Source organism: Manis javanica, chromosome 4, assembly GCF_040802235.1.
Source record: "Manis javanica isolate MJ-LG chromosome 4, MJ_LKY, whole genome shotgun sequence".
NCBI classification, from domain to species: Eukaryota; Metazoa; Chordata; class Mammalia; order Pholidota; family Manidae; genus Manis; species Manis javanica.
This window is the reverse complement of record NC_133159.1, coordinates 96,884,787-96,908,976: the sequence shown is the minus strand read 5'-3', so window position 1 is coordinate 96,908,976 and position 24,190 is coordinate 96,884,787. Positions and strand designations below refer to the sequence as shown.

Sequence of the window (24,190 nt, the reverse complement as noted above, 5' to 3'; positions counted from 1 at the left end):
AAGAAGATGCTCATGCAACTTCAGGAGATGCATCATTCAGGAGATGTTTGCCTGTGTTGTCTTCTGAGAGTTTTATGTTTTCATGATGCACATTCAAGTCTTTAATTCAGTTAGACAGTAATCCAGTTTCATTCTCTTGCATGTAGCTGTCCAGTTTTGCCAACACCAGCTGTTAAAGGGGTTGGCATTTCCACATTGTATGTCAGTGGCTCCTTTATCATATATTAATTGACCGTATATGCTTGGGTTTATATCAGGCCTCTTTAGTCTGTTCCATTGGTCTATAGGTCTGTTCTTGTGCCTGTACCAAATTGTCTTGACTACTGTGGCTTTGCAGTAGAGCTTGAAGTTGGGAAGCATAATTCCCCCTGCTTTATTCTTCCTTCTCAGGATTGCTTTGGCTATTTGGGGTCTTTTGTGGTTGCATATGAATTTTAGGACGATTTTCTGTAGTTCATTGAAGAATGCTTTTGGTATTTTGTTAGGAGTTACATTGAATCTATAGATTGCTCTAGGCAGGATGGCCATTTTGACAATATTAATTCTTCCTATCCGTGAGGATGGGATGTGTTTCCATTTATTGGTATCTTCTTTAATTTCTCTCATGAGTGTCTTGTAGTTTTCAGAGTATGGGTCTTTCACTTCCTTTTTTAGGTTTATTCCTACATATTGCATTCTTTTTGATGCAACTGTAAATGGAATTGTTTTCCTGATTTCTCTCTCTGCTAGTTCATTGTTAGTGTCTAGGAATGCACAGATTTCTGTGTATTAATTTTGTATCCTGTAACTTTGCTGAATTCAGATATTAGATCTAGTAGTTTTGGAGTGGATTCTTAAGGGGTTTTTATGTACAATATCATGTCATCTGCAAACAGGGACAGTTTAACTTCTTCCTTGCCAATCTGGATGCCTTTTTTTTCTTTGTGTTGTCTGACTGCCATGGCTAGGACTTCCAGTACTATGTTGAATAGAAGTGGGGAAACTGGGTATCCTTGTCTTGTTCCCTATCATAAAGGAAAAGCTTTCAACTTTTTGCTGTTGAGTATAATGTTGGCTGTGGGTTTGTCATATATGGCCTTTATTACGTTCAGGAACTTGTATTCTGTACCCATTTTGTTGAGAGTTTTTATCATGAATGGATGTTGAATTTTTTCAAATGCTTTTTTCAGCATCTATGGAGATGATCATGTGGTTTTTGTCCTTTTTGTTGATGTGGTGGATGATGTTGATGGATTTTTGAATGTTGTATTATCCTTGCATCCCTGGAATAAATCCTACTTGATCATAATGTATGATCTTTCTGATGTATTTTTAAATTTTGTTTGTTGAGTATTTTTGCATCTATGTTCATCAGGGATACTGGTCTGTAATTTTCTTTTTTGCTGGGGTCTTTGCCTGGTTGTGGTATTAGAGTGATGCTGACCTCATAGAATGAGTTTGGAAGTACTCCCTCATCTTCTATTTTTTGGAAAACTTTAAGAATAATGAGTATTAGGTCTTCACTAAATGTTTGATAAAATTCAGTGGTGAAGTCATCTGGTCCAGGCATTTTGTTCTTAGGTAGTTTTTTGATTACCAGTTCAATTTGATTACCAGTTCAATTACATTGCTGGTAATTGTTCTGTTCAGATTTTCTGTTTCTTCCTTGGTCAGCCTTGGAAGGTTGTATTTTTCTGGAAAGTTGTCCATTTCTTCTAGGTTATCCAGTTTGGTAGCATATAATTTTTCATAGTATTCTCTAATAATTCTTTGTATTTCTGTGGTGTCCATCATGATTTTTCCTTTCTCATTTCTGATTCTGTCTATGTGTGTAGACTCTCTTTTTTTCTTGATAAGTTTGGCTAGGGCTTTATCTATTTTGTTTATTTTCTTGAAGAACCAGCTCTTGCTTTCATTCTTTCTATTGTTTTATTCTTCTCAATTTTATTTATTTCTGCTTTAATCTTTATTATGTCCCCCCTTCTACTGACTTTGGGCCTCATTTGTTCTTCTTTTTCTAGTTTCATTAATTGTGAGTTTAGGCTGCTTATATGGAATTGTTCTTCTTTCCTGAGGTAGGCCTGTATTGCAATATACTTTCCTCTTAGCACAGCCTTGGCTGCATCTCAGAGACTTTGTGGTGTTGGATTATTGTTGTCATTTGTCTCCATATATTGCTTGATCTCTATTTTTATTTGCTCATTGATCCATTAGTTATTTAGAAGCGTGTTATTAAGCCTCCATGTGTTTGTGGGATTTTTCATTTTGTGTAACATTTCTAGTTTCATACCTTTGTGGTCTGTGAAACTGGTTGGTACAATTTCAGTCTTTTTGAATTTATTGAGGCTCATTTTGTGGCCTAGTATGTTATCTATTCTTGAAAATGTTCCATGTGCACTAGAGAAGAATGTGTATTCTGCTTTTGGGTGTAGAGTTGTATAGATGTCAGTTAGGTTCATCTGTTCTAATGTGTTGTTCAGTGCCTCTGTCTCCTGACTTATTTTCTGTCTGGTTGATCTGTCCTTAAGAGTGACTGAAGTGTTGAAGTCTCCTAGAATGAATGCTTTTGATTCTATTTCCCCTTTTAATTCAGTTAGGATTTGTTTCACATATGTAGGTGCTCCTGTGTTGGGCACATAGTTATTTATAATGGTTATATCTTCTTGTTGGATTGACCCCTTTATCATTATGTAATGTCCTTCTTTGTCACTTGTGACTTCCTTTGTTTTGAAGTCCATTTTGTCTCATACACGTACTGCGACTCCTTTTTTCTCCCTATTAGTTGCATGAAATATCTTTTTCCATCCCTTCACTTTTAGTCTGTGTATGTTTTTGGATTTAAAGTGAGTTTCTTGTAGGAAGCATATAAATGGGTCTTGTTTTTTTATCCTTTCAGTGACTGTCTTTTGATTGGTGCATTCAGACCATTTACATTTAGGGTGATTATCGATAGGTATGTATTTATTGCCATTGCAGAGTTTAGATTCGTAGTTACCAAAGCTTCAAGGTTAACTTCCTTACTATCTAAAAGTCTAACTTAACTCACTTAATATGCTATTACAGACACAATCTAAAGGTTCTTTTCTGTTTCTCCTCCTTTTTCTTCCTCCTCCATACTTTATATATTAGGTATCATATTCTGTACTCTTTGTCTATCCCTTGATTGACTTTGGGGATAGTTAATTTTGCATTTGCTTAGTAATTAGCTGTTCCGCTTTCTTTACTGTGGTTTTATTTCCTCTGGTGACAGCTATTAAACCTTAGGAACACTTCCATCTATAGCAGTCCCTCCAAAATAGACTGTAGAGATGGTTTGTGGAAGGTAAATTCTCTCAGCTTTTGCTTATCTGGAAATTGTTTAATCCCTCCTTCAAATTTGAATGATAATCTTGCGTGATAATCTTGGTTCCAGGCCCTTCTGCTTCATTGCATTAAATACATCATGCCACTCCCTTCTGGCTTGTAAAGTTTCTGCCCAGAAGTCTGATGTTAGCCTGATGGGCTTTCCTTTGTATGTGATCTTATTTCTCTCTCTGTCTGCTTTTAATAGTCTGTCCTTATCCTTGATCTTTACCATTTTAATTACTGTATGTCTTGGTGTTGTCTTCCTTGGGTCCCTTGTGTTGGGAGATCTCTGGATCTCCATGGCCTGAGATTATTTCCTTACCCAGGTTGGGAAGTTTTCAGCAATTACTTCCTCAAAGACACTTTCTATCCCTTTCTCTCTCTCTTCTTCTTCTGGTACCCCTGTAATGCGAATATTGTTCCATTTGGATTGGTCACATGGTTCTCAATATTCTTTCATTCTTAGAGATCCTTTTTTCTCTCTGTGCCTCAGCTTCTTTGTATTCCTCTTCTCTAGTTTCTATTTCATTTATTGTCTCCTCCACCATATCCAGTCTGCTTTTAATTCCCTCCATTGTGCTCTTCAACGATTGGATCTCTGACCGGAATTCATTCCTGAGTTCTTGGATATCTTTCTGTACCTCCATTAGCATGTTGATTATTCTTATTTTCAACTCCCTTTCAGGAAGAGTCATGAAGTCCATGTCATCTTTCTCAGGAGTTGTATTAATTTTACTCTGAACCAGGTTCCTTTGGCGTTTCATAGTTGTATATGGCTCCCTCTAATGTTCAGAAGCTCTACTATCTGGAGCTGCTCAAGCCCTGAAGCAATGTTGGGGGTCACAGGGGAGTGGTATTGGTGCCTGGGGGGAGGAAAGAGATGTTTCCCTACTTCCTGGCCGCTATGCCTGTCTCCACTGCCTGAACTAGTAGGCCGAGCAGACAGACATAAGCCTCTGTGCCTTGCGTTTGTAGTTGCTATAGACTGATCTTCCCTCTTGCTGGCCTAACGCCAGGGTAGAGTTTGCCGGTTTGCGAGCAGGTGGGGCTGGCTGGGAGAAAGGCGCAGTAAGCTGCCTATCACGGAGGGGTCTCTGGAGCTGTGCAGCCAGCCAGGGAGCTGGAGCACCTGGAAATCATGAAAGCTCCCAACCTGTTGGTCAGAGTGTACCCGGACAATTTTGTCTGCCTGTCCTTTCTCCTGAGCAGTAAGCTCTGTGCAATTGCCCCTTTAGCTGCTCTCCTGCTAAGGGCTTCCTTGTTAGGAAGTCTCTCAGACTGCCTGCCCTTCCTTTGTCCCAGAGCAGCCAGATATGGATCTCTGCTTTCCACAAGCGGCCAGAATCTCAGTATCTCCAGGAATTCTGTGTGTCCTAGCTTTCTAATCCCCCAATCATGACAGTATCATGAAAGCACCACGAAATGTCGGTTTGTGCTCCCAGAGCAGATCTGTGGAGTTAGGTATTCAGCAGTCCCAGGCCTCCACTCCCTCCCTGCTGTTTCTCTTCCTCCCACTGGTGAGCTGGGTTGGGGGAAGGGCTTGGGTTCTGCCAGGCCACAGCTTTGGTGTGTTACCCTGTTCCATGAGGGCTGCTCTTTTCTCCAGGTGTATGCAGTCTAGTGCAGTCCTCATTCCTGGTGCTCTTTCAGGATTAGCTGTATTAATTATGGTTTCCTATTATATGCAGTTTTAGGAGGAAGCTTCTGTCTCACCTCTCACGCCACCATCTTTAATCCTCTCCAATTTTTTGTATTTGTTCATTTGGTTTTTAGATTCCACATAAAACTGAAAACATAGGGTATTTGTCTTTGTCTGACTTATGTAACTTAGTATAATACCCTTTAGGTCCATCCAATGTTGTCTCTAATGGTAAAATTTCACTCTTTTATTATGGCTGAGTAATATTCCATTGTATATATGTATATTACATCTTTTTTTATTTTCAGAAACCTTTTCTTATGCTTGAATTTAACATCATTCTTAATTGTTCTCCTTGCCTCCAGCCTCTCCTTTCTATGTTTCCACTGATTTACCACAATTCCTTAAAATACTAAATTTTGAGCTGTATGTAAAATATATCTTTGCTATAACTGCACATTCATATTTTTTAGGGTAGTGTTTGTGAGATGGAATGTTCAGTTGAGTGAATCATAGTACACAGCAGGTCATGGGTATAACATACAAGCAAAAAGACAGAATGATGCTAGGCTGCACCAAAGAAAGGTGGTAGTTTTATTGATAGGTGAGAGAACTTTGCTTTGTGAATTCTTGTTTTGCATCTAGGTAACTTACAAGTTCTTCATATGTGCTAGATAATTCATATATTAATTGTATTAATCTCAAAACATCCGCATTGGCTACATAATTTGTATTATCCCTGTTTTTACATTTCAGTAAACTGAGGCACATTTGAGGTTAAAAATATTATGACCCAAGTGTGTCCAGAACTAGTAAGAGTAGATCACATACTATTCTGTAATCTGCTTCCAGACCTGTGTTCTTACCCACTTTGATTCCTTTGAGTAGGCAGTAGTTAAGATAGCAAACAATTCTACTGAAATAATGGCACAGCCCTAAACAGCAATCAAGTTTAATGGTGTAGTTACATGGATGGCTCTATAGACACTGAAACATTGATGTTCTCTGGTCATGACTGCATCATAATTACTAAATAAATTAGGTTAGTGCTCTTTTGAAATTCTTTAAGTAATCCACCAAACAATTCTAGTATTTAAAATATGTTATAAACTCAGAGTGTTGAGACACATTCCTTGAGGAGTTTAATGATCATGAAAGTCATGACAAGGCCAGGAGCACTCGCTGTCTACTTCAGAACAATATGGTATGACAGTGCCTTGGAACATTATTGCCAACAGTAGAATCGCTGGTGTTTTTCTTTAAAAGGCATATTTCTGGGTTCTATCCTAGACCAGTTGAATCAGAATTTTGGGGGACCAGTGCTCAGGAATCTATTTTTAATAAACTTTGAAATATTGTGGAACTTAACCACTATCCAAATCTTAGTCCTCTGCCTGTTAAGCTCAGAGGCTTTGACTCATTAGGAGACTAATAACAAATCTCTTTAGAGGCAAACTTATATCAGGTAGTCTGGTGAAACTCATATATAAAAGTAGAGTAACAGTGAGCAGTTTGGCTTTTCAAATCTTTGTGTACTTTATTATAAGCAAAAAGAAATTTGTACAAATAATAACCTTCTCTACTTTCTCTACTCTGTCCAGTTGCAAATTTTTGCTACTTTGAAGTATAGTTATTTTTAAATGATTGACATTTTTACTGAAGACTATTGTTTGTACACTTGTTTTTTTTTTTTGTTTTTTTTTTTTACTGACATCAGGAAAGTATACAAAGATTTGAAAGCCAAGGTGCAAGGTGTTTACTGTATGCTTGTCTTATGTTACCTGTACCACCATGATTTGCATTTAATATTAGTTTAAGGTAGTGGCTCTCAACCTTGGGAGCACATTAGAATCACCTGAGGAAGCTTTTAAACTACTGATGCCCAATCCCTACCTCAGATCTATTGCATGAGAATCACTGTGGGTGGAATCCTGGCATCAGTAGTTTTCAAGCTCCTCATGGGGTTCTGATGGATAGCAAAGGTTCAGACCCACTGGCTTAAGGCAAAAGGGAATTTGTTGACTGACTTCTTTCACTCTTCTTTTTGTCTTTTAGTACTGACCTCAGTGCTTGGGACTCAATGTTTTTTGTATTGTTTTGAGTAATGAACCAATTGGTAAACGCAAATATCTGAACTTTTAAAAAAGGCATATCACTCAGAATTCAGTAACATCTAGGCATTTGCTTTGGGGAAGAAAGTTAAGTATCTGCTATGTCTAAATCTGTCTCACCTTCCCTCACTGGATTCTTAAACAGTCCTATATATGAGAAAGTAATATACTCAAAAAATGAAGCAACTGACACCCAAGTGATTAAGTGCTAAAGCTGGCATATGAAAGCAGGTCTGACTCCCAGTGACTTTGAAGGAAAAAATAAAAGTGGTGAAATGCCATAAACAAGCCAGATACACAACAGATCTTAAATGCAAAATGCTGCTTTTTCTGACTGCTTCTGTTTGCATCCAGCATTTGTTCTCACTGCTGAACACTACCCCTTTGGACTGGGATTTGCATCATTGTTCTCAGGTGCCTGAAACTTCATGTTTTCGGAGTGGCTTTCTCCCTAATTTTTTTAGCTAGGTCCCGATTCCAAGACAATACTCATTGTATCTGGCCCCTTGGAACCCCTAATCTGTCTGCATAGTCACCTAGGGTTGGGGGTGAAAGTGTGTGTATATTTAGCTCCTAAGCAACAAGTTGCTCATGTGATCTTTTTACTCATTTTTATCTTTTTTTCCCTAACTCTTTAGAACATTGTGCCTCAGGCTTTTCTACTTTCCTCAGTTCTTAATCTAGACATTTAGGCAGATCCTCTAATTAAACCAGATAGGGTCTTTTCCCTCCTTTCATATGTGTATCAATGCTATTTTGCATTAAAATAAAACAACTTTCTAAATCTTCACTGAGATTGTGCCAGTACTTTAAAAATGTTTTTCTGGTCTCCTGCCGGCGACTGGTGTTCCCTACGTCAGCGCAGCGAGCGCGATGTCGGGAGCGAGCTCGGACAGCCGAGTTGCGTCAGTGCCGAGCGCGTGTTCGCCCCGGGCGCGCGCGCCTCTTCCAGCTCTGGGGCCCCGGCAGGGTTGGGAAGTGATGGAGCGGGCGGAGGCAGAGGCGACCGTGTCCTGAGAGGAACCTGCGGAAGCTGCCGAGATGGGATCGGGCGCGGGCTCGCGCTTAGGGGCCCTCCTCTTCCAGTGGCTGCTGCTGTTCGGCTTGGTGGGCCTGGTCCTCGGCGGGGCTCGGTCAGGCTTACAGCAAACCTCACATCTCTCTTCTTACGAAATTATAACTCCTTGGAGATTGACTAGAGAACGATGAGAAGCCCCTAGGCCCCATTCAAATCAGGTATCTTATATCATTGAAGCTGAAGGAAAAGAGCATATTATTCACTTGGAAAAGAACAAAGACCTTCTGCCCAAAGATTTTGTAGTGTATACATACAACACAGAAGGGGCTCTGATCTCTGACCATCCTGATATGCAGAATCATTGTCATTATCGGGGCTATGTGGAAGGAGCTCATAATTCATCCATTGCTCTTAGCAACTGTTTTGGACTCAGAGGATTGCTACATATAGAGAACATGAGTTACGGGATTGAACCTCTGCAAAACAGCTCCCATTTTGAGCACATCTTTTATCGACTGGATGATGTCCACCAAGAGCCTCTGAAATGTGGGGTTTCCAACAGGAAATAGAGAAAGAAACCATAAAGGATGAAGAGGAAGAAGAGGCTCCTACCATCACTCAGCTTCTTCGAAGAAGGAGAGCTGTCTTGCCGCAGACCCGCTATGTGGAGCTGTTCATTGTCGTAGACCAGGAAAGGTATGACATGATGGGAAGAAATCAGACTGCTGTGAGAGAAGAGATGATCCATTTAGCAAACTACTTGGATAGTATGTATATTATGTTAAATATTCAGATTGTGCTAGTTGGACTAGAGATTTGGACAAATGGAAACCTGATCAACATAATTGGAGGGGCTGGTGATGTGTTGGGGAACTTTGTACAGTGGCGGGAAAAATTTCTTATAACACGTCGGAGACATGACAGTGCACAACTAGTTCTGAAGAAGGGTTTTGGTGGTACTGTGGGGATGGCATTCGTGGGAACGGTGTGCTCGAGGAGCCATGCTGGCAGGATTAATGTGTTTGGGCAGATCACAGTGGAGACGTTTGCATCCATCGTGGCTCATGAGTTGGGTCATAACCTTGGAATGAATCATGATGATGGGAGAGATTGTTTATGTGAAGCAAAGATCTGCATTATGAATTCAGGAGCCTCAGGTTCCAGAAACTTTAGCAGTTGCAGTGCAGAGGACTTTGAGAAGTTAACTTTAAATAGAGGAGGAAACTGCCTTCTTAATATTCCAAAGCCTGATGAAGCCTATAGTGCTCCTTTCTGTGGTAATAAATTGGTGGACGCTGGGGAAGAGTGTGACTGTGGTACTCCAAAGGAGTGTGAACTGGACCCTTGTTGTGAATGAAGCACTTAAAAACTTAAATCATTTGCTGAATGTGCATATGGTGACTGTTGTAAAGACTGCTGGTTCCTTCCAGGAGGTACTTTATGCCAATGAAAAACCAATGAATGTGATCTTCCAGAATACTGCAATGGTTCTTCTCAGTTTTGTCAGCCAGATGTTTTTATTCAGAATGGACATCCTTGCCAGAATGACAAGGCCTATTGTTACAATGGCATGTGCCAATATTATGATGCTCAGTGTCAAGTCATCTTTGGCTCAAAAGCCAAGGCTGCCCCAAGGGATTGTTTCATCGATGTGAATTCTAAAGGGGACAGATTTGGCAACTGTGGTTTCTCTGGCAATGAATACAAGAAGTGTGCCACTGGAAATGCTTTGTGTGGAAAGCTTCAATGTGAGAACGTACAAGACGTGCCTGTATTTGGAATTGTGCCTGCTATTATTCAGAGTCCTGGTAGAGGCACCAAATGTTGGGGTGTGGATTTCCAGCTCGGATCAGATGTCCCAGATCCTGGGATGGTAAACGAAGGCACAAGATGTGATGACGGAAAGATCTGTAGGAACTTCCAATGTGTAGATGCTTCTGTTCTGAATTATGACTGTGATATTCAGAAAAAGTGTTATGGACATGGGGTATGTAATAGCAATAAGAACTGTCACTGTGAGAATGGCTGGGCTCCCCCAAATTGTGAGACTAAAGGGTACGGTGGAAGTATGGACAGTGGACCTATGTTGGCAGCCGCGCTCAGAAAATAGCGCCCAATGCAGGGCAGCCGGAAGGCCCCGAACTTCCTAATGACAAATCATCCCACACCACTAAACTACATGCTAATTGCGCCTTGGCATAAGGACCAATGAGACCCACCAAATGGTTATGCTAATAAGGCATATGGAGCCGCACCAACCAGGTCAGAGCATGAGAACTATATAAGCAAGCCTCTCCTTCCCCTCTGGGTCCTGCCCAACTCATTTGTTTCACAAAGAGCTGAAGAATAAAGCTTTCTGCAGAAGAATCCTGCTGTTGTTGCGTGCTGTTCTTGCCGGCGAGGACGGGGCGCGCGACAAGTGGTGCCGAAACCCGGGAACCAGAACATCACCGGCACAGGGAGGACCCTTCAGACATCTGGAGAGGATTCAGAACTGCAGGTCAGAAGAAAGCCCGGAGGGGTAAGTTCCGAGAGGCCCCTGCTTTTTAGGATGATGGTTGATGGTTCTCTGTAAATAAGGAGGCACCATGGGGAATGCACCGTCATTAGTCACGGCGCTGCAGACAGCTCTCAAACAGCGAAACTTGAAGGTCTCCAGCAAAGTCTTAGGATCTTTTGTGAAGGAGATAGACCGTGTGGCCCCCTGGTTCATTTGTTCAGGGTCCCTCTCAATCCCGAGCTGCGACAAACTGGGGAAAGATCTTGATAGAGAGGAGGAAGAAGGCAGCCTGAGGGGAGGCACCAGGCCCCTCTGGAAACTGATTAGAGCTTGTCTGCAAGCTGAGAGGTGTGAAAGGGTAATAAAAGAAGGTCAGAGAGCATTGACAGATATCCAAGAGAGCATGTCAGAAACGGAACGGGAAACAGAGCGCGCGTGGCCGAAAAAAGGCCACAAAAACGAAAGTAAAGAAACCCCAGAGTGAGGGAGAAAGCCCGCCTAGGGCAAAAGCGAAAGAGCCCCGAGAAGCGAGTGACGATCGCCTCGGAGAAAATAGTAAATACCCCTGGAAAGAGTTGAGGGACCTCCAACTCTCCAATAGGGAATCTGAGGAGGAATTAACGTCCGCAGAGGAAGGGGAAGAAAATAAAACCGCAGAGTGTAGAAGTAAGGGAACCAGCAAAGTTGAAAAGCGGACCAAGGAAAAAATGAAAGCAGGGTGTCCCCCGACGCCCTTTGCCCCGCCACCTTACATGAGTGGCGCACTCTCCTTTTGCCACCCAGATACTCTTCAGGCAATTAGACAAATGTTTCCTGTATTTGAGGATAATGGCGTACGCTCTCACCAGCCCCTGAGCCATAAACAAGTTAAGGAGTTAGCAGAATCCGTTCGGGCTTATGGAGTCAGTGCTAACTACACCATAGCACAAATTGAAAGACTAACAGAGACAGCCATGACACCCGCAGACTGGCAATATGTAACTAAGGCATGCCTTTCTAGTATGGGGCAATACATAGAATGGAAGGCATTGTGGCATGATATCAGCATGACCCAGGCACGCGCAAACGCGGCCGAAGGACAGCCTGCGTGGTCATATGATATGCTGACGAGCCAAGGACAGTGGGTAGCCAACCAGACCGCCTTCCCCTTACAGGTATACGCACAAATAAACACGTGCGCCGCCAAGGCATGGAAAGCCCTCACCAACAAAGGAGAAGTATCAGGCAATTTGACAAAAATTATTCAGGGGCTGAGCGAGCCATTTTCTGACTTTGTCGCTCGTATGATGGAGGCCGCAGGCAGAATATTTGGAGATCAGGAACAAGCAATGCCCCTAGTGGAGCAATTAGTATTTGAACAATGTACCAAGGAATGCAGACAGGCGATAACACCCTGGAAACAAAAAGGGATACATGTCTGGTTGAAAGCCTGTAGAGAAATAGGAGGACCACTCACCAACGCAGGCCTAGCCGCAGCCATATTACAGAGCCACAAACAAGCCAGGATCACTAACAGAAGTATTAAATGCTTTCACTAATCTGTCACGAGACCTGTCCCAGTATCTTTCAGGAAACTGGTCCCAGGACTTCGATGGGACACTAGAAGAGCTGCGGCGAGAAATTATCCACATCAACTCCACCCGTCTAGATATCTCCGTAGCGGAAGGACTCTCTTCCTAGTTCCTCAGAGCTCTCTCCCACGTCAAGGAGTGGGCGGGCATGGCTGGGATGGGCGTGTTCCTGCTTGGAGGTCTCATGCTCTTACTCTGGTTGTTATGCAGACTCTGCAACCAACATAAGCAGGACAAGGTGATCCTTGCTCAAGCCCTAATGGCGATAGACGTTGGCGCCTCTCCCCAAGTGTGGCTCAACATGCTTAAGAAGGAAGCTTGGCTTTAGCTTGAGGTAGCTCTTGCACCCTGAGCCCATGTGGCACTGCACCAGGCCCGAGTACCTCATTGCTTAATCACAGCTTTCTCTAAGAAGCTCATGGTGCAAGAGGGTTGAGAAAAAAGGTCCAAACCCTTTGTACCAAGCGGTCCCAACGCCAGCCAGAGGATGCGAGGCAAAGCACTGCAAGAGGTCTTGGACCCCTCTGAGAGGCATGCCTGACTGCATAGGGGTAGATGCCCAGAACCCCTCTCCAAAAAGGGGGCATCAGGAAGTATGATGGAGGTCAGGCCTCTGTCTCCGCCTCTGCTGGCAAGTTCCGCCTTGAGCTTCTGTTAGACAAAAAAGGGGGAGATGTTGGCAGCCGCGCTCAGAAAATAGCGCCCAATGCAGGGCAGCCGGAAGGCCCCGAACTTCCTAATGACAAATCATCCCACACCACTAAACTACATGCTAATTGCGCCTTGGCATAAGGACCAATGAGACCCACCAAATGGTTATGCTAATAAGGCATATGGAGCCGCACCAACCAGGTCAGAGCATGAGAACTATATAAGCAAGCCTCTCCTTCCCCTCTGGGTCCTGCCCAACTCATTTGTTTCACAAAGAGCTGAAGAATAAAGCTTTCTGCAGAAGAATCCTGCTGTTGTTGCGTGCTGTTCTTGCCCGCGAGGACGGGGCGCGCGACAGACCTACATACAATGAAAAGAATACTGCATTGAGGGATGAACTCCTGGTGTTCTTGATTGTTCCCCTTATTGCATTTGCTGCTTTTGTCTTCATCAAGAGAGATCAACTACAGAAAATATACTTAAGAAAGAAGAGATCACAGACATACGAATCTGATGGCAAAAATCAAGCAAAAGTTTCTAGACAGCCAGTGAACATTCCTAGGCACGTTTCTCCAGTGACTCCTCCCAGACAGGCTCCTATACATGCAAACAGATTTCCAGTACCGTCTTATGCAGCCAAGCAGCCTCAGCAGTTCCCATCAAGGCCACCTCCACCACAACCGAAAGTATCGTCTCAGGGAAACTTAACTCCTGCTCACCCTGCTCCTGCACCTCCTCTATACAGTTCACTTGCTTGACGTTTTTACCCTTCCTTTTGCAGATATCTTCAGGGAACTGAACTAATCGTTTTTTTTTTTCCTGATATTTTCTTGAAAAGACTTTCTTCCTGCTGCAACTATGAATAAAACAATACCACAAAACAAATGTTATTAACCCAGAAAAACAGAAATTGTGGGAAGAGTGGGAATTGAGAAATATGAGAAATGCATTAAAACCAGAGAATTTAGAATAACATTTCCATTTCCATCACTTGAATGAGTCTTATTCAGTCATCTGTGCAGTTATTGCACCTAATATGGATTATGTTATTTTGAGTATGTTACTGTAATGATTCTCAAATTAACTATTGGTTTAAGTTTTGTCATTTATGTGCTTAAATGTAATTCTGAATTTTGACCTTAGTTATCATTAATGTAGCTTCAGGTTGAACATGTGATTATCTAAGACCTATGAAAACTAATTAGCTGCCAATAATATCTAATATTTTTCATCTTGCATGTTTTAATAATCATAATATGCTACAATGTGATCTATCTCATTGACCACACAAATAAAAGAATATTCTGTCTTCAGAAGAATGCACAAAACCCACAATTAGGAGATCATAATATTATTTTGAAAGTACAAAATACATTAAAAGTATGTACGTGTGTATTCACACACAGTTCTTCCAATTTTATGATCATTCTATGGATAAAAGATTCTGGATTCTATGGGTAATAGATTCTATGGATTGGTCTGTGGATAATGAATATTATAAGAGTTAATTTAATAGTAGAATTTCTATTATGAATCATGTTAAAAAGCATGGCATCCTTTTACAGTAGCATTATTTTAAATAAATTAAACTTTAAGGTACGAAGTATTTAATAGAACTAATCAGACATGCTGTTGATTCATGGCTTATAGTAAAGCAGGAGTAATGATATCTTCAATCAACCGAGCTATCAAAACCACTTGAGAATCTCATGAGCACTTTAAGTCTAAAATCTGAAACTTCAAATCTTGCTATTAATGTAATTTAGAATGTTTACATTTACTAAGGTGTGCTGGATCATGTCTCGACACTAATATTTTCAAAGAAATTAGGCTGGAGAAAGAAGAGAAGAAAAGGTTTTCTTATGAATGCAAAAGAACTAGTGTGGTGTCTGAGAGTTATCCCAGCCTTATTAAAAAATGACTTTTTGCTGTGGAAGAAATGGTATGAATGGTCAAATTTTAAACACTTAAAATTTTTCATAACCTTTCATAATAAAGTTTAAAAATAGGTTTATTAACTGAATTTCATTAGTTTTTCAAAAAATTTTGGTTTGTGTATATATACACATACAGATATAACATTTGCAATAAATAAAATACTTGAAATTATTTTGTGTCGCCCAGTAGCTTCCTGAATACTCAGCTACTTACTATTAATTAAAATACTATACTTAAAAAAATAAAACTACTAGTCAGGCTTTTACAGATCTCACTAATTTTTCAAACCTCTGCCAAATTGTGCATAATGGCTTTTTATTATTAAAGGAAAATAAATTTTGAAGATGGGTATGTCAGTTCTCTGAAGATGGTAAATGACTTTAGCAGATATATGTTAAAAATTGTAAACAATCCCAAATGAAGATTCATTTCAGTTTAAATATCTGAATGAATTTATATAAGCTAAAATGTGATGTCTTTCATGCATATCATCTCTATTTTTGCAACTGTAATTAATATCATTGAAATTTTACAGTTGGAAAAGAACTATGTAACCTAAAACTTTACTCATAATTGGGTAATTTCTTGGGTTTTTTAATAGAAAGTTTTTCTAAAAGAAAAAAAAAATGTTTTTCTGTTTCAAAGTTGATGATTTAAGGCCTACCACGTACTTTGAACTTCTAAATGAATGCTTCATTGGAAATCATTTGGTGCATAGAAGCTGCAAATTAAGAGAATGGTTGGGAAAGATGATTAAAAAATAAAATAGCTATTTTTCAATTCTTTCTTGTATGTTATAAATCTTATGTTTATGTATGTAATTTTTATATATTAGGCTAAGTAGCATAAAATGCAGTGTTGACTCCTGTTACAGAAAATTTTATTCTGACACTTGCTAAAATGATGAAAAGACTTTGTTCACCACTTTTGCATTAAGAGAAAAAGATCTAGCTCAGCTCTAAATAAATCTAAGACAGGTGGAGATTTATAGCCAGCAAATAGAATGAGGGGGTCAGTGAATGGAAAATTACTTAGACACATCAGGGGTGAAAGGGTTCTTGCCAAACTGATCTAACAGGATTCTTGCTAAAGGCTGATCAAGGACTTAACATCAAAGGTAGGGGGTGAGGAACTTGATCAGCTATCACTGGTGATCTGATATCAAGAGTGGAGGAATTCTCACAAACTGACAAGAGGATTCTTGCTGAGACTGGGCTAGGCAGGCCATAGAGGGGCCAAGATCAAGGACTCATCTGAAAGAGGACTCAGACTAGTCTAACGAAAGTTTCGTCAAGGAGAGTCTTTAGCAGTCCATGTGTGTTATGTAATAAATCTTCAAGCAGTAATTCCTTAGAGTTGGTAGAATTTTCAAAAATGAAATTGCTCTACATAAACTAACTTGCCTGCATTTCCTTCCTGTTTGTCTATATCTGACAGAACTTATAATTGGTTACTAATAAACAGTTTCTAAGAACTACCTAAAATGGCTTTTAAAGAGTAAATTAAAGCAATTTGGAAGTGTTGCCATCTATTTTTTATTAACATTGATGCGTATTTAAGATGTATCTGCTTTTTAACCTTATCCCTTACTGATAATGATAGAATAAACTATATATCTAAAATTTTATTTCCAAGTGCATTCTGATTGTCTTTATAGTTGTCTCCAGGAAGCACTGAGAAAATATTTATTTGGAATTTCAAAAATCACGGCTAACAGTAAGTTTTATCTAATGAAACCAGTATTTCATTTGGTCATTTGGTCCTGGAGATCACTGATTTCTAGATTTACATCCCCAGATTAAATTCTTACTGGCTTCTGAGGACCCTCAGACAACAGGGATTTTGTCTATAAAGGCACTGAAGCTAGAGCTAGTTTGATACTGAAGTATATAGTTGTTAGCATCTTGAAACTTGCACCTATTAAAATAATTTGCCCTAGACAGGTATAAGCATTTGGTGTATGGGGTATTTTTTTTGTTTCGTTTTTTTAATTCTTTCTTCCCTCTTGTCAAAGTAACATCCTATGGGGAGAGAGGGATGAATAGGCAGAACACAGAGATTTTTTAGGACAATGAAATGATACTATAATGGTGAATACATGTCATACATTTGTCCAGATCCATAGAATGTAAACATCAACCGTGAACACTTATGTAAACTCTAAGCTTTGGGTGATGATGTTGTGTCAGTGTAAGTTTTTAGGTTATAACAGATGAACCACTCTGGTGGGAATGTTAATAATGGGGGAGGTTATAGTAATGTGGCGGGGGGCCAGGAGATACATAGAAAATCTCTACTTATTTCTCAGTTTGTAAACCTAAAACTGCTCTTTTTAAAAAATAAGGCCTTAAAATATAAAATAATAATAACAATATCCTAAATATCTTTAAACAGAAAAAAACTCCCTTAGGAAATAGCATTGAATTCTATACAAACAGATGTACTTAGTTAACAAGGTAAGAATGAGATATATCTCAGGAGGAGAATGCAGCTATTTGTCCTTGAATACTTATGGAATGATGTTGAACAAAGATAAGTAAAGTAAGTATTTATAAAAGCACAATTTATTACTATTTTTTGAAGTATCACCCAGTTAAAATAAGCTTTGAATATGTGTTACTACTGTAAAGGGAAGTAGAATAGAGACATCTTGGAAAACTTTTTTTGGTTAGTAAAGAAGTTGCTGTTCTTTATAGTTGTTGATGAATATTGTCATGATGGAGAATAGAAAGAAAGTGACTTCAACCCAAAGAATTTCTAAAAAGGAATTATTTTCTCAGTGATTTGAAGGGTTTGTTCAGTTTCTAAAGTAGCAGTTACCTTGCTGTGACCAATTAACAATAGCTGACATATATTGAGCTTCTCTATTATATTTTAAATATTTTGATAAAGACATATTATCATGTTTAGTTTTCACAACAATTCTAAGGGGTAGATACTATCCCACTTTAGGGAGAGAATGTGATTCAGAGATTAAGAGACTGAAATTCAAATCCATGTCTATCCAATTCTAAAGTTTATATCTTTACATTGTGGCATCGTAACTAATAATGCTCTTAAAAACTAAGAACACCTCTTCAGTGTCATTTTATTTTAAAGGTTTTGTAAACATTTTGTAATTCCTGCTATGTGCCATTTACTTTGCTAGACTGTGTGGTATAGAAAAGGAAAACAAGGCAATTTGCCCAAATAAAACTTTAGTCTTTGGGGACAGAATGGTATCTGTAGAACCTGATTATCAACAAGTTATATGTGTATCTATAGAACCTAATTATGTTTTAGGTGCTATGATAAATATTCAACAAAGTATGGTATAGTATGGTAGAAGATTCTTGAGACTATAAGTACTGGGGAATACTTAGAAGGAAACAAAAGAATAGGGAGGATTAAAAGATAGGGAGGATTTAGACAGGCAAAATGATTAAAAAGGCAGAACTATCAATGACAGTGTAAGTCAATGCCCAAAAGGGAAGTCTTTAATACACTTAATATACCGCTAAAATTATACTTTAATAGACTAAAGAAGGAGGTAAAGATTTTGGTAGGGACCAGGGAGACATGCTGGCAGAGATTTGACACCTGAAGGATATGAAATTTGGGCAGTATAAACTGACTTGGGCCTTGCTGATAAGTGGAGTGTCACTGTTATCTGGAGAAAGACTTCTTCCTTACCTGTCTAGAATTATCCACCTGACATTCATAAAGAACTGCAGTTTTTAAATATTCAAGTTGAAGTCCTGTTGTATATGATTGTCAAGGAAATCATTTAACATGTTAATTAGGAATAAATAGGTTGAAATGTGTGGGAGTGTCTGTTATTAAAAGATTAATAAGCTAAAAACTTAAGTTTCATCAATTTTTAATTCTCTCCTAATATATTTTTTAGAGTTCCTAACAAAAATATGATATGTGAAAATCAATAATTAAAATTAAGCAGTTTCTGGGGAGCAATGGGATATATTTTTAAACTTTCAGTACAGATACTAGTAATTTAAAAATGAAATTTTGAAATCTGCAGGGATTGGGTATTTTTCTTTATTTCCCCTTTTTAGAGAAGTGTAAGGATAAGGAGAATGGGAAGAAACAAATCTAGGAAAACTTACCTTTCATTGAAAATTACAGATTTTAAATTCCTCCTTTTTAGGTTAGAGACTTAATACATAGATTCCATGAAATTAACATTATTGGAATATTTAAATATATGAAGGAGTGAAATTGTGTATGACTTGAGTTACTCCTTCTTTAAAATATACATGGAGTATACCCTTTGCTGCTGATATTACCTGATGAATACTATGTACAGTGAAACTATTACTTTATGTGATAGGGACAAATTTTTTTTCTTTTTTTTTTTTTTAAGTAGCAATTGCATTTTTGTTCAGCTAAAATGTCCATGTCAGTGATTCTCAGTTAGGTAGGGGATGGCATGCTTTCTATGGGATATAACTGTTTTCAACTTCCTTTCCCCATCCCAGTCTTCAGAGTAATTGACTGAATCACTGTTATTGAAAGTGTCATTCCTTGTTTATATCGCAGCAATATTTTTCCAGTCACTAACTGCTTAATGATTTCTTTTTCCCCTTTTACTTGTGCCACTGATTTTGTTTACCTCACCTTGCTAGTTTTGACACAGTTTTGAGGCTGGATGATAAAAATTTAACTTAAATTTATTTATCGTTTTACTTATCCCTCCAAACTGTGTAACAACAGGTTTTACAAGCAAGGCTTTGACTCAATTCCTGGTTTAAAAAATTTCTAAAAGGACCAGGCGAAATCCATGTGACACTATGCTAAAGATAATCCTCCTGAATTTTAATACCTGTTATTACTTCATAGTATAGTTGTCTAGTTCCAGCTCCACTTCTTTATAAATATGTGACCTTGGACAAGGCATTTATACTCTCAACCTTTTGGTTCATTTATAATGGGGATTATGGCTTTTTGCCTGACTACTTTAACAAGCTATTTTAAGTTCAAAAGAGAAACAGGTTATGAAAGCCTTTTGTAAACAGTAAAATAGTATTCATTCACTTACTTTCCTGGCATGTGGCAGGTCTCAGTCCTGAGTATACAGCAGTGAACAAACATAATAAGTTCTTAGGCTCTGGGCACAGGGGGTGGCAGCTGTGCTCCACTGCCTGTTTTCAACATAGCTTACAAGCTGATGGTTTTTGAATGAAAAATAATCAAAATAATAATATTTCATGGAATGTGAATATTACATGAAATATAAATTTCTGTGTCTACAATGTGTTAACTCAATGAGGGTGATCGTTTTGAGACAGTGACCGTGGGTGTAGTCAGAGTAGGGTGAGAGCCTCCAGAAAAAGCAAGGCAGGATATTTGCAGTCAGAGCAATGTAACTACATGCAAGGAAACCCCCTATTGAAACTCTTGTGTTAAACCTTCACCTCTAGAGTCATTCTTCAGTGAGATCAGTTAATATTCCCCAGATAAAGAAGAGTAGCACATGTTTTTATTATGCTACTCATTTATAATCATATGTAAGATTCACCTTAGCATGCTAAAGGCCCAAGACTTTGTGCTGTCTTTCCTCTTTCAGATCTCATGAAGTGATTTTGCAAACTGGGCAAACTAATTTAGCATGCAGGCCCAGCCATAAACAACATAGTAAAAGGCAACAAGGATTCCACCTTAAAGATAAGATTGCATTTTAATACCCAAGAAGTTAAGACGTGAGAAATTCTTAACTTACTCTTTAGCAAACAATACCTCAGTCCACCTTGGGTCCTGAGCAGGTGGCCTTGTTTCATATGCCCCCAGACCAAGATGCTGGTATCTCAGGGAGAAATCATAAGAGCAGGAAGTTGCTTGTGTTAATTCTAAATATTCAGGGACTACCTAACAAGTCCATACCCCTAAGCTTTTTTTCATATTCTCAAAAATCCTCAACTACCTATAAAACCCCTAGACAACGCACCACTACGGACTCTCTTGTCCCCTCCTGGCGTGAGCCGGGAGCTTTGTCCTTTCACTTTATCTCTAAATAAAAGCCTGTACCTTGCTCTCCTACCTTGAGTGTTTGTGAAGTTCATTCTTTACCTTCATGAACAAGAACCCCAGCATCAATTTCACAGGATGTATGTATATCAAATCATCACATTGTTCACTTTAAATATCATATGTTTATTTGTTAGTATAGTACCTCAATTTAAAAAATCTTATTGGAACACAGTCATGCTCATTGTTTACAGTTAGCACTGAGACCATGTGACCCACACAGCCCTAAAATTATTCACTATCTGGCCCTTTTCATTAGCAATTTGAAAATCCCTGCACTATGCTTTTGAAATTCTTTTAGGAGTGTCAGGCAGTAAACTTAAGTATGTCTTCAGTGGTGGCACATACCTTGAAGAAAAATAAACCAGGTGAAAGGGCTAGAATTGTGAATGAAGTATGCAGAAGGTATGGTAGCTCTTGCTGTCTTGCCAGTGGGTTTATTACCCGCCTTGTTCTCCGGTGGTAGGTCAAGCACTAGGGTCTCTGACTCGACCCAGAACAATGGGCCAAACCCTTTATATAGCACAATAATAGCCCATTGCCTAAGGTGTGGAAGCGGTAGGTAGCCCAGCAACAGGCCAGTTACATCATCAGGTGGTTTAAGTTCAGTGAGGATCCTGGCCATAGGAACGCCAACTTCCCCACACTCCACCCCTCCAGGATTCTCGCCTTATAATCTACATGCTTCCAGTCTTCTGCAATCGTCCCTGTGCGAGAAAGCTGGAGCACTGTAACCATATTCCACAATAGCAACAGAGGATAACAACAACTTAGAGATAATAAAAATTAAGATACAGCAAGAGTTTGATACAAAAATTATAATCTTAAGCCAGAGGAGGTTCTGGTCCACAAAGACTTTAGGGGCAATAAGACACATGTTTTAATGTCACCAACATAGGAAAATCTTGTCCATCAGGTAGGGTGCATGCAAGAGAGTGGTCCTGTGATAGGACTGTAGCAGGAAGGGGGTCCCTTCCAGGTCAGGTTTACCATACTCTTACTCCTTTCCCTGTGGAGGTTACTGAAGGATCTATATACACAATGATAAAACAAAACTCCCCGGTAAGATGCTCTTTCCTTCTGGCCGTTAAGGATATACTATGTAACCTTTGGCAGCCATTCTGCTGTTGTTCCAGGAATACACAGGAGGCCAGCTTCCAGGCTTTGTCCACAAGGTGCCAGGAGAGCCAGCCATCATTGGTCCATGTGTCGAAAGGTCCAAGGCCACGTCCACTCAATGGAGTCTCCGGGGTTCAGTGCAGTTGGTGCTGGCAGCAAGATGTTATTATGGTAGCCAAACCTTGGCTTCAATGATTCTTCCTTGGTTTGTACTTGCAGTTGTATAGGGAAGGCAGCCATATGTGTTAACATGTCTACGGGACTCAGAGCTCCCATTCGGGGTCTCTGATTCAGATACAATAGCACGGTCCATAGGCAGACTGACCATCCCCGCAGACTATTGGTATCTGACTTTAGTCCGGATTTTAACAAGCCATTGTGCCTCTCTATCATGCCTGCTGCAGTAGGATTGTATGGCACATGAAACTTCCACTTGCTTCCCAGCTGTCGTATCCATTCTTGCAGTGTATGTCCAGTAAAATGGGTGCCCTGATCACTCTCAATCACCTGTGGTTGGCCATAGGCAGCAATGAGATGCTCCAGGCCTCTTTGGTCATCTGCTGGTCTGCACAATGGGTAGGAAAAGCAACCAGAAGTCCAGTAGCTGTGTCCACACAAGTCATTGTGTACCGATATCCTTATGACACAGGTAGAGGCCCAATATAGTCTTGTCTGCCACCTGATGAGGGGTATAGGCCCCTTAGCTATTGCCCCATGTTGCTGTGGAACTCGGTGTAAGCCCCTTTTGGAGCACACAACACACTCCTACCAGGCTCTAGTAACTTCTTTGAAGGTCAAAGGCAAGCCCCATCGATGGGCTATAGCCCACATTGTCTTTTGCCCTGCAAGCAGCAAACGCTGATGTAGCCAGTGGGCTACATCAGAGGCAGGCTTTTCTTATAACCAACATATCTGGGCCAATTTATCTGCCTCATCATTTCCTGTGGATGCCAATGGCAAATGACCTGTCACATGGTATACTGTAATTATTTTAGTCTGACCAAAGGCCCATAAGTCTTGCCATAATTCTTGCCCCCAAAGGGGTCAGTGACCAACCAGCCACTTGCCATGGTACCAGGTTGGTAGCCACAGGGTCAAGCCCCGATAGACAGCCCAGCTGTCAGTGCAGACAACTATAGGGGAGGGCTCCTTGCTGATCACAAGCCACACAGCCTGCAATTCTGCCCATTGGCTGCTCTTCCCCTCACCATCTTCCATCCATATTGTCTCAGTCTTAGGATGGAAAGCTATGACCCTCCATTTTGAGGGCTGCCTGTGGCTGGAGCCATCTGTGTACCATACATCTTCGGGTATAGGGGCTTTTCCCTCCCGATAGGGACTCTCTGCTGCTAATGGTTCAAAAACGAGCTCTTCCTGCTTTTCACTAGTACATGTCACTGGCCCCAACAAGTGTTGGAGTTCTTCACTCGAGGGGCTACTAGAGAGGGCACTATACTGCAGTAGGTAAGCACCCCACTTGGCTAGTGTGGGTGTTTGTGCCACACCACTCCTTGGCTTTTGGGTCTAGTCTCGTACTGACCACAAGATGGGATAGGAGGTTATTACCTTTATCGGGGCCATTCCAGCGATGGGCTCTGTAGCCAGCAAGGCGTGATACATGGCAGCCAGTTATTTTTCTATCAAAGTGTATCGTACCTCTGCCCCTTTCCAGAGTTGTGACCAGAATCCAATGGGTTGGCGAGTTTGTTCAAGCCGCTGCCAGAGACCCCAGCCATAACCATCTTCAGTCACATGAACATCCAGCTCATAGGGCCTTGATGGGTCTATCACACTCAAGGCCTATACGGCCTTGACTCCCTGTTTTGCTGTAGTAAAGGCAGATGCACATGTCTCATCCCAGTCCCACCTGATGCCCTTTCATACCAACCAGTATAAGGGCTTCAGAATTTGTGCCAAGTGCAGTATAAACACTCTCCAGTAGCCTAGAAGACACAGAAACTCCTGTAGCAATGCTACAGTTGTGGGGATAGGAAAGGCCTGGACTTTGTCTATAACTGCTTCTGGTATAACCTTGGTCTTACCCGACCAGATGACCCCCAAGAATTTAACAAAACACGTCCCTGAACCTTGGTGCTGTTTACAGCCCATCCTTTCTCCTGTAAATGTTGCAGCCATCTAGGTGCTGCACCTTCTAGATCTGAAAGAGAATCGGACCTGAGTATGAGATCATACAGCAGTACCGTTGGTGGTTTCTCCCATGTAGCCAAGTCCTGGGCTACAAGTCCATGACAGATTGTGGGGCTGTGGAGGTATCCCTGTGGGAGGACGGTGAAAGTC

At 40.4% G+C, this 24,190-nt stretch overlaps 1 protein-coding gene and 1 pseudogene across 1 annotated transcript in view; both read left to right on the top strand.

The window, feature by feature from the left end:
* CAPZA1 (capping actin protein of muscle Z-line subunit alpha 1) overlaps positions 1–24,190 on the top strand; it is a 68,810-nt gene that overhangs the window by 7,754 nt on the left and 36,866 nt on the right. The window lies entirely within an intron of this gene.
* On the top strand, positions 1,967–13,120 carry LOC140848944 (disintegrin and metalloproteinase domain-containing protein 9 pseudogene; annotated as a pseudogene).